At 36.4% G+C, this 10,413-nt stretch overlaps 1 protein-coding gene across 1 annotated transcript in view; it reads right to left on the bottom strand.

The window, feature by feature from the left end:
* LOC116102531 (vomeronasal type-2 receptor 116-like) overlaps positions 1-10,413 on the bottom strand; it is a 119,024-nt gene that overhangs the window by 35,636 nt on the left and 72,975 nt on the right. The gene's annotated exons all lie outside the window — the stretch shown is intronic.

Below are 10,413 nucleotides of genomic sequence, written 5' to 3'. Positions count from 1 at the left end.
ATCTGGCTGGGAACTTCTCCTCCATTTGTTGATGCTGACCTACACATGGTACATGGCCATATCATCATTGTTTGTAACAAGGGGTCAGTGACTGCCTTCTACTGTGTTCTGGGATTCATGGGCTCTCTTGCTCTAGCAAGTTTCACTGTAGCTTTCCTGGCCAGGAATCTACCTGACACATTCAATGAAGCCAAGCTCCTGACATTCAGCATGCTGGTGTTCTGCAGTGTCTGGATCACCTTCCTCCCTGTCTACCACAGCACTAAGGGCAAGGCCATGGTTGCTGCGGAGGTCTTCTGTATCTTGGCCTCCAGTGCAGGGATGCTTCTTTGCATATTTGTCCCAAAGTGCTACATTATTTTGTTGAGACCACAAATGAATTCTTTTCATGATTTTAGGAAAATACATGCTAGATCTATAAATATTAATTGAATATAACTGTTTATTTAGTACACCAATCTAATCCACATGATTACCACATTGCTTACTATATATTGTATCATTTTGTGAGTTTCTTTCATTAAAAATGTAGAAAATAAGCTGGACAATAAAGATTTAACATATCTCTTGGATGTCATTCTATTGCATAATACCATATAATCAGGTTTTTATCATTGAGTAGTCTGATGTTTGTAAATTGTTACTTGTGTGTTCAAAATATTTCATTTGATACCTGTTGTCCAGTACCAGTTGTGTCTTATTAATAGATTCCAAAAAAATTATTACCATGTGGATTGTATATATAGATAGCATTTAATGAGCAAAACCTATATTTTTATCTCGAAGTGCAAGGAAATCTATAAAAAATAATTAATAATTTTTTATTTCAGTAGGTATCTCTCGAATTGTGATAATAAGACTAAAAGTGAATGCTCAAAGGAGGATGTTTGATTCCAACTCAAATTAAGAAACAGAATAATTTGCATGTAGATGGAGGGAGGAAATTGGGTGGTTGAGGGCATAGGGTGGAAATTAGGGAGATCAGGTGAAGGGACAGCTAGGAAGAAAGAGCCAGGTCAGTAAACAAAACATGGCAGGAAGAAGAGACATCTCATTCATGTGTTAGAGACCCGTGATGGAGGAGCCTCTAAGTAGTATATTAGAGGCATTTTAGCTAAAAATCTTGTAGTGTGGGATTTGGAGCATGAAATGGCTACCTCCTGTAGACAAGCAAGACTCCAAGCCAACCAATAATTTGTCATGAAGACCACATGGAAGTGTAGGGACAATGAGGGAGCAGAGATTGAGAAAATAACTAGGCAATGACTGGGACTCTTTAAGACTCATCCCATGGTGCAGTCACCAATCCCTAAAACTTTGTAAGTTACTCTATTATTCTTGCAGTCAGAAACCTAGCATAATTATCCTCTGAGATGCTCCACCCAGCAACTGACAGAAATAGATTAACAGAACCATAGTTAAACTTTGGACACAGCTCAGAGTGTCCTCTGAAAGATTTGTGGGATGATGTGAGACACCCAAATAACTTATAGCCTCTAGAAGTCCAACAGAGACAACTAACCTGGACCCTTGGGAGTTCCCAGAGAGCAACTATCAGGTAATGATAATACATAGGCTGGCCCTAAGCTTCCTGAACAAATGTAGCAGAAGTGTAGCTTGGAATTCATGTAGGTCTGCAAGCACACCTGGAGCAGGGGCTGCCTCTGGCTCTGTTACTTGACTGTACAACCTGTTTCCTTGACTGGCCACCTTCTCTGGCCTCACTGGGTGAAACATGGATAGTCCTGTAGTGACTTGATGTCTCAATGTCAGTTGGTACCCAAGGAGTTGGGGGGGGGAGGTATTCTCCCTTTCTCAGGAAGGAAGGGGAGGGGAGAAAATGGGGAGAAGCTATACGATGTGAGTAATCAAAGGGGAGGCTATGAGCAGGATATAAATTCAATGAATACATTAATAAAAAAAAATAATGATTTACCTGAACTTTTATTCACAGGAAGAAAACATTGTGAAAATTAAAATTCAAGCAAAGAAGGAAAGCCCAATAAAGAATATTCCTGTACTTAAAAACAGTTATTATAATATTGTGTCCTTGTAGTTTGCAAAATCTTCTCATGTAATAATAATCTAATAAATCATTTACTTGAGAGTTCCTGAAAACAAAGAATACTGGTATTGTGCTATTTCCTGATTTAATATGAAGACTTCCTAACTTGAAGAAATTTTATGACTTATGTTGTGATGCTTTTGAAAATCTCATGACTAAGGATGCAAATGGGCTTGTAATATAACAGTGTGTTGTTATTTCGCTGTGTAATTGTAGTACTATATGCCTTTCAAAGTAATTATGTTTGTATCTGAGACTTAGGTTTCTATCAAACATGATTACAAAAACTCATTAATATGATACCAAGAAATCAATTGTGAAAGAAAAATGGTTTATTGTACTGAAAGTAACAGTCTAGGTGATCAACTTAAATACAATATCTAAATAAATCCCCACACCATCAAGACTTAGGTAAATTCCGTGAATAGGATGCAGAAGAAATTAAGAGCCAGTGACTAAGGGGAGCTGTGAAATGCTATCTTTATAATATGATACTGCACTTGAAGTTCTGATTACCAAGCAAGTCTGTAAAAGACTAAAAAAGTGCTAATCCTAGCATACACTCAGGAGATCTTTGGGAACCCCAATCATACTATAAGCCAAAAACAGTAAAAGATGCCTATGGGAGCTGGGCAGTGGTGGCACACGCCTTTAATCCCAGCACTTGGGAGGCAGAGGAAGGAAGATTTCTGAGTTCAAGGCCGGCCAGGGCTTCACAGAAAAACCCTGTCTTGAAAAACCAAAAGAAAACAAAAAATGCCTATGGGAGGAAAACTCATTATTTTTTGAGCATATTGTTTATGGTAGGATGTTCCTCTCTAGTAAATGGGTCTAAACCTATTCAAAGTTTGGCATCACTAATTGAACATGGTGATTTTCCAAAAACCAAAGCCAAGAATTTTGGAAAAGGCTGAGTTGAAATGTGGCAAAAGTTTTGTGGGGAAACTAGGAATAGTTTACATGATAGTATTATATTCATAATATTTGAAATAAAAAAGAGACAAGTTTAAAATATTGTCTATGCTGTTATTCCTCTGCCATCAATATTTTTAAAGGGGATTATTTTCCGTATTAAATTTTTGGGACTGTCTGATTTTTATTACATTTTGTGCTAAAATGGTGGGGTATACCATAGGATTCTTAAGATCACATATTCTAGATTGTCAATTATGATAAGGGAGAGATCCTGCTACATGAATGTTCATAGAAGCTGAGTATAGTGTTAAGAGAGAGCAAAAGGAATGATGATTAAAGATCACTTTTTAAACTCGGTACTACTTTTGGTCATATTTTAAAATAAATTTAAAATTTTAAAACTACATTGTGGACTAAAACCATAGTATCATAACACATTTCTAGACAACAAATATTCTATAAGCTTATTGTGAGATTTTCTTGGACAAGATAAGGGTTAGTAATGGATTGTTCTAAGAGTGTAGTAGTGAATAATCTACAAGTTATGAAGACCTGGCAAATCTTCTCTTAATTCATGATTTAAAGGAACAAATACCTCTGTAGAAACTCATGTTTTCTTAAAGGATGTTGTGATAAAAATAACTATTAGTGAGTTTAGAGTTAGTGATATATCTCTTTGGAGATAATAAAACTTTCAGAGAACTTGTTGAGCAATGTATGAATACATTAGACATTATAAGAAAGACCTAAATGTTTAGTCCTTGTACTTTGCAGAATAGATTGAATGAAGCTAAGAAAAGAGATTAGGGCTTTCAAGATGCCTCCATATACTATTGAGTTTTGTTGTATTGCAAAACTTTCCTTGAGGAAATTCAACATAAATATATATTATCCAGAAATAGAGAACCCATAAAAAATAAATAAGTAACGGTATCATGTTAGTGCAGTTTGGTGAAGCAAAGTTATTTTGTGGTCACTTACCAGAATATGGTTGACAAGTTACTACAAGCACAGAAATAACTCACTAAATGCCTGCCCATCAAGCATGAAACAGCACAAAGCTGGGAATTTTGAGTATACTGCACAAACCTCAGGATGTTCAAAAGGTTAGAGACAAAGTGACCACTCAAAAACTTTTTGATGGAAAGATGTTCTAGGCAGCTTTGAGTGTTTCTCTTTCACCTAGGAAGTGGCATGATTTCAGTCTTCACTGCAACTCTTCTTCACTGAGAGGTTTCTTGCATCTAAGATTTTTTGACTTGTTTTGTTTTTGTCTGAGTGGGAAGTTTTAATCTCAATTTAAACTCTTATACAATTCTCCACCCCTTCCTCTGTCTCTCACATTTCTTAATCCTCCTCTTCTTCAATATTCCCTGAGCCATAGAGGGACTAATTTTAGATGTCCATGAATGGTTAGGAAACAGGCTACCATGACCCAGTAACAAACACTTGATTTCAGGGTCTTCTCCAATGGTTTTTAACTGAGGCTGAAAATAACTAACTCTGAATTATAGGTATAAGCAGTTTCACAGGCATATCACATCAACCTAGAAAAACTACAGGAGTAGCTTCCATAGCCACAGTCCTTTGCTCTTGCTTAGAGCAACAGACTTAAACTCCTTTTTAGTGGATGGGTCTTGAATTCAATTGGAAGTGTGTTGGTCTTATCTATGATAATTGGCCAACTATTGTACAAGCAAGCATAACCTGCCTATATTTGCAGTTTAGCATGTAGGCTCAAGCAACCAAGAATGTTGGAAACAGCTCACCTGCAGCATTCATGTTCCTCCCCTACCTTATGTCAATGCAAGTCAGCATGATCATTTTCAGTCTAGTGACAGATTAAGTTCTTCATGTCTTTCAGTCAAAGTATGTAATTGCAGGGCCTTTAGGCATATGATTTGCTGGGGAACAGCCTAGTTGGGGTCAGAGTTTATTTCATGGGGGAAGACCATAGGCAGAAGATAAGACTTTGTTTTAGGAGATATTTAGGGTTGCTGAATAATAATTAAAGTCTCACTTATGTAAGTCTAAGTTATTTTGTTACTGTGGCTGACCTGGCTTCTAGGTTCCTCTGAGGCCATATTGTAGTCTCTGGCATTTAGTACCTCATCCTAAAACAACAGGAGACTAAGTAAAGGCTTAATTGCTAGAGCCTTTTTCCTTTCCTCCAGATGCATCTGGTTTGTTAGATTAGGAGGACGCTTGTAGCAATAAACTCCTATTGAGCCAGAATAAGAGAATAACCCTGGCAGAAGGAAAATTTCTATATATGCAAATATGCATAAATTCACATACATTCTTATACAGATTCATGCATGCATATTTATACATATCCGTTCAAACCATTTGGGTCCACTTTACATACATTCTCAAAATTACATACTTACTCAAACATCCATACTTACACATGCATTTGAAGCAAAAGACCAAGAAATTGTGCAAAAAGAACTCACTCTTTCTGGATGAAAACTCAGCTCCAATCTTCACTGCATAGAGAAACAAAAGGCTTCTACCCTTTGAATTCTAAAGGAATTATGAATTATATGCAAGTTTCTCATAAGGAAGCTTTGCTCCTTTTAATAAGACTAAGCCTATAAAAACAAAAACAAAACCCACAATTGCTGTTTCGTGGTAAGGAAAAGCCTGCCTGCTTCTGCTCTCTGCAGCTTCTTTTTGCCTCTTTCCTTCTACATTCTGCATATTGCTTTTTTGCTTTTTTGGAAGTTACCTAATAGTTTCTAATTTATTCCACACTGCATTCTCCTTCTAATCTTCCTTTCTCCTAATGCTTTGATATTACAATAATGTTCTTATTCACAATGCATTTTTTTCCCCAATGCTATGCCTGTACTTCTATGTTGTTCTTGAGTTCGGTTCTGTGACAAAAAGTTCTCTTGTGTCCTGACTAAAATAAATTATCCTCAGTTCTGTTATAAAAATTTCTTTTCAAATCTGACTAAAAAGTGTTCTATGTAAAATATTCTCCTCAGCTCAATTCTGACCCTTCTCCTTGTCTTCAGCACTTATACATCTTTCAGAATACATGGTCACATGATAATAGGTTCAACACAAGTTTAAAACCAAAATCAAATCATATATTGAAATAGAAGTTTACAACAGAGAATTTTTACATGCATATCCATTAGAAGAATTTATTTGGCTAAACATTAAGTTACCTGCAACTGCAACTGCTTCACAGGTTCATCAACCATAACTACTTTATTTGTGAAATTTTACCTAGATAAATTCAGTCAATATTTATCTTCTGTTCTAGTATATATACATAATAAATCATAAGTTCCCTTTTTATGACCTTTGGTTAATGGTTTTTTATAGCCTCTTGGAATATGCTCTGAGTAGCAGAAACTCTGGTTAGTATCTACAAGCAATTAACTGGTGAAACATGGGAAACTGACAGAGTTTTCCTTGCAGTTTTGAGTACCAGAAAAGAATATAATATCACTCCATATAAAAGAGCTTAATAAATACTAACATAATTTTAGGAATTCTTTTTTGTTGTTGTTATTAGATATTTTCTTTATTTACATTTCAAGTGTTATCCCCTTTCCAGTTTCCCTCCCTCCCAGATACACCCTATCACATCCTTCCTCTTCCTGCTTCTATGAGGATGTTCAAACACCCACCCACACCCTTCCACCTCTCTGCCCTCAATTTCCCTACACTGGGTCATCTATAGAGCCTGCATGGGACCAAGGACTTCTCCTCCCATTGATATATGGCAAGGCCATCCTCTGCTACATTTGAAGCTGGAGCCATGTGTACTCCTTTGTTGATGGCTTAGTCTCTGGGAGTTCTAGTGGGTCTTGTTGGTTTATGTTATTCTTCTTATGGGGTTCTAAACCCCTTTACCTCCTTCACCTGGGATTTCCTATTTAATCTGAAGCTGATCATCTCAGGAAGATCACCTGTTTGTTATTAGCTTATTCTATGATGACCCCTTTCAATAGTTTTACCATCTAGCCCTGCATAAAGGAAGATGAGGTGTATGAGCTTTATGCCTTGTATTGTTTCAGGGTTTCTCCTTATCAACAAGTTACAGACAGATAATAAACTCCTAGCACTAACATGTTTATTATATGAAGTTACGCTTCAAGAATTGTCACATTTGACCACATAGCATAAGAAGTGGATTTATTTATTTATGTTTTTTGTTATGTATTATCTAACCTCCCATACTATTACAAGATATCTGGAAATATGATTGTATCTGTTTGTCTCTCCAATGTTTTCCCAAACCTATAAATAAATCACTCTATTTTTGGCTATATGCCATTTATACAATAATTCCATATCCACCTATCTATAATGGGGCCTGCAATCATACCTCCTATTCTTCCCTAACAGTCCCAAAGCTCCATTTAATGTTTGGCTGTGGGTGTCTGCATCTACCTGAGTCAGCTGCTACAAGGATCCTCTAGAAGGGCAGTCATGCTGGACTCCTTTCTGTAAGAATATCAGAGAATCATTAGTAATGGTATCATCAGAAATTGTGCTTGCCCAAAGTATAGATCTCAAGTTGGGCTAGTTATTGGTTGGCAATTCTCTAAGTCCAACTGAAATCACTTCATCTTTTTCAGACTAGATACATTTTGAGTTTAAGGCTTTGTGGGTAGTTTAGTGACTGTTTCTTTCCACCGAGGTACCTGGCTGGCTATAGAAGGTGGCCTGTTCATGTTCCATAACCACAAAACTGTGAATCATAGCTAAGTTCGCCCTCATTGATTCTTGGGGACCTCCCTTATCCAAGGTCTGCTACGTCCTAGAGATATCCTCTACCTCCCTACACCATCATATTAGCATTCATTATCATGGCCATCTGGCTATCTCTCCTGTTTCTTCCCACACCTAATCATGAACCCCTTCAAATAATCTATATATCCTCTCTCCCATCCAGTTCCCTCTCTCAGTTTTCCTCTTATGATTGTGTTATTGTCCATTCTAGGTAATATCTAAGCATGCTAGCTTGTGCCTTCGTTCTTGTTTAGCTTCTTTGGATCTGTTGGATGACTCATGAGTATCCTGTATTTCATGGACTATATTCACTTATAAGTGAGTACATACCATCAGTGTCCTTTTAGGACTGAGTTACCTCACTCAGGATAGTATTCCCAAGTTTCATCCATTTACTATCCATCCAAAATTCATGATGGCTTTGATTTAATGGCAGAATAGTATTCCATTGTAGATGTGTCACATTTCTTTACACATTCTTCAGCTGAAGACCATCTAGGTTGTTTCCAGGTTTCTGATATTACAAATAAAGCTTCTATGACAATAGATGAACAAATGTATTTGTGAGATGGTGGAGCATCTTTTGGTTATATGATCAGGAATAGTATGGCTGTGTCTTAAGGTAGAGCTATTCCCAGTTTTTGGAGAATCCACCAAATTGATTTTCCAAGTGTTTGGAAAAGTACATACTCCCACCAGTAATGGAGAAGTATTCTAGTTCTACATTCTTGCTGGTATGTGTTAGTTCTTGAGGTTTTGATCTTAGCCATACTGGTATGGTATAACATAGAACATCTGATCGTTTTGATTTCCATTTCCCTGGAGGATAAAGAGTTTGAACATTTATTTTAGTGCTTCTTGGTCATTGGGAACTTCTCAGTTTATAATTCTCTGTTTAGTTCTTAGGCCCATTTTTTAAAATTTAGGTGGTGTTTATTGTCTGACTTCTTGATTTCTTTATAAACTTTAGAAAGTAGCTTCCTGTCAGATATAAGGTTCTTGAAGATCCTTTCCCAATCAGTAAGATGCCATTTTATCTTACTGGCAATCTCAAATGCCTTACACTAACTTTTAACTTTCATGAGGTCTCATTCATCAATTGTTGGTTTTGGAACCAAAGCCATTGCTCTTATGTTCAGGGAATTGTCTCTTGTACCAGTATGTTCCAAGATACTTTTCACTTTCTTTTCAATGAAATTTTATGTTGAGGTTCCAGTTTTATGTATCCAGTTTTATGTTGAGGTTCTTGACCTACTTGGAATTGGGTTTTATGCAAGATGATAAGTAGTGGATCTATTTTCATTCTTCTACATCCAGGTAGATCAGCAACATTTGTTGAAGATGCTTGATCTTTCTCTTTCAATTCTGTGGCTTATTGAAAATCAAGTGTTTGTTGCTATATGGGTTTAGTATTGAACTTCAGTTCGACTCCATGATCAACATGTCTGTTTCTGTGCCAATACTGTGCAATTTTTAACACTTTTGCTCTATAATAGAATCTGAGGTCAAAGATGGAAATTCCTTCTAAGGTATTTATTGTTAAGGATTGTGTTTCCTATCCAGGGTCTTTTGTTTTCCCATAAGAGAATTCTTCTTTCAGTATCTATAAAACTTGTGTTGGAAATTTGATTGCAAGTGCATTGAATCTGTAGATTGCTTTTGGTAAAATGACCATTTTTCACTATGTTAATCATACCTATCCATGAGTATGGGTGATCTTTCCATCTTCTCACAACTTCTTCAGGTTCATCATTTGGTGATTTTAACTTCTTGTCATATAGAGCTTTCACTTGTTTTGATAGAGTTGCAAAAGTTATTTTATATTATTAGTAGCTATTGTTAAGGGTGTTCTTTCTGTAATTTCTTTTTGGCCCATTTATTATTTTTTTAAAGAATATTTTTTATTTAATTTTTTATCTAGCCACTTTGATGAAGGAAGGTGTTCTTCAGGTAGAAGAGTAGAACTTTTGGGGTAGCTTATGTATAATAACATATCATCCACAAATAGAAATACTTTGACTCCTTCCTTTCTAATTTGTATCTACTTGATCTCCTTTAATTGTCTTTTTGCACTGCCTAGAATGTTATGTACTATATTGTATAAATAAGAAAACAGTGGTCAGCCATAACTTGTCCCTGATTGCAGTGAAACTGCTTTAAATTTCTCTTTTTTTGAATTGTTGGTTCGTGATTTACTGTATATTATTTTCATTATGTTTAGATATATGCCTTATTTCCCTGTTCTGGTCTCTCCAATACTTTTAACATGATAAAGTATTTTCTTTTTTCTTTTTCTATTTTTATCCAATCTTTTTTCCCATCTAGACTTATCTCCCTCCCAGTCCACCCTCTGACTGTTCCACATCCCATACCTATTCTCTTGATCCCATCTCCAGTCTCCACAATTGATGCTCCTCTCTCTCTCTCTCTCTCTCTCTCTCTCTCTCTCTCTCTCTCTCTCTCTCTCTCTCTCTCTCTCCTATTTTAATAAGATCCAGGGGAGCGTTTGTGTTTCTCCACAGGAAGAAGATAACCCGATTTGGATACCAGAGAGGCTAACAAGAAGAATTGAGGTGAAGGAGGACGGATCACGACCAGCTTTTCGGGACACAGATCCTGACCTGTCTGCACACATCCAGATCTGTCGTTTATAGAAGGATTCGGTTCCTGGATTTCTT

Source organism: Mastomys coucha, unplaced genomic scaffold (genome assembly GCF_008632895.1).
Source record: "Mastomys coucha isolate ucsf_1 unplaced genomic scaffold, UCSF_Mcou_1 pScaffold21, whole genome shotgun sequence".
In the NCBI taxonomy this organism is placed as follows: domain Eukaryota; kingdom Metazoa; phylum Chordata; class Mammalia; order Rodentia; family Muridae; genus Mastomys; species Mastomys coucha.
Note: the sequence above shows the minus strand (reverse complement) of the source record. Positions and strands in the feature narration are given on the sequence as shown.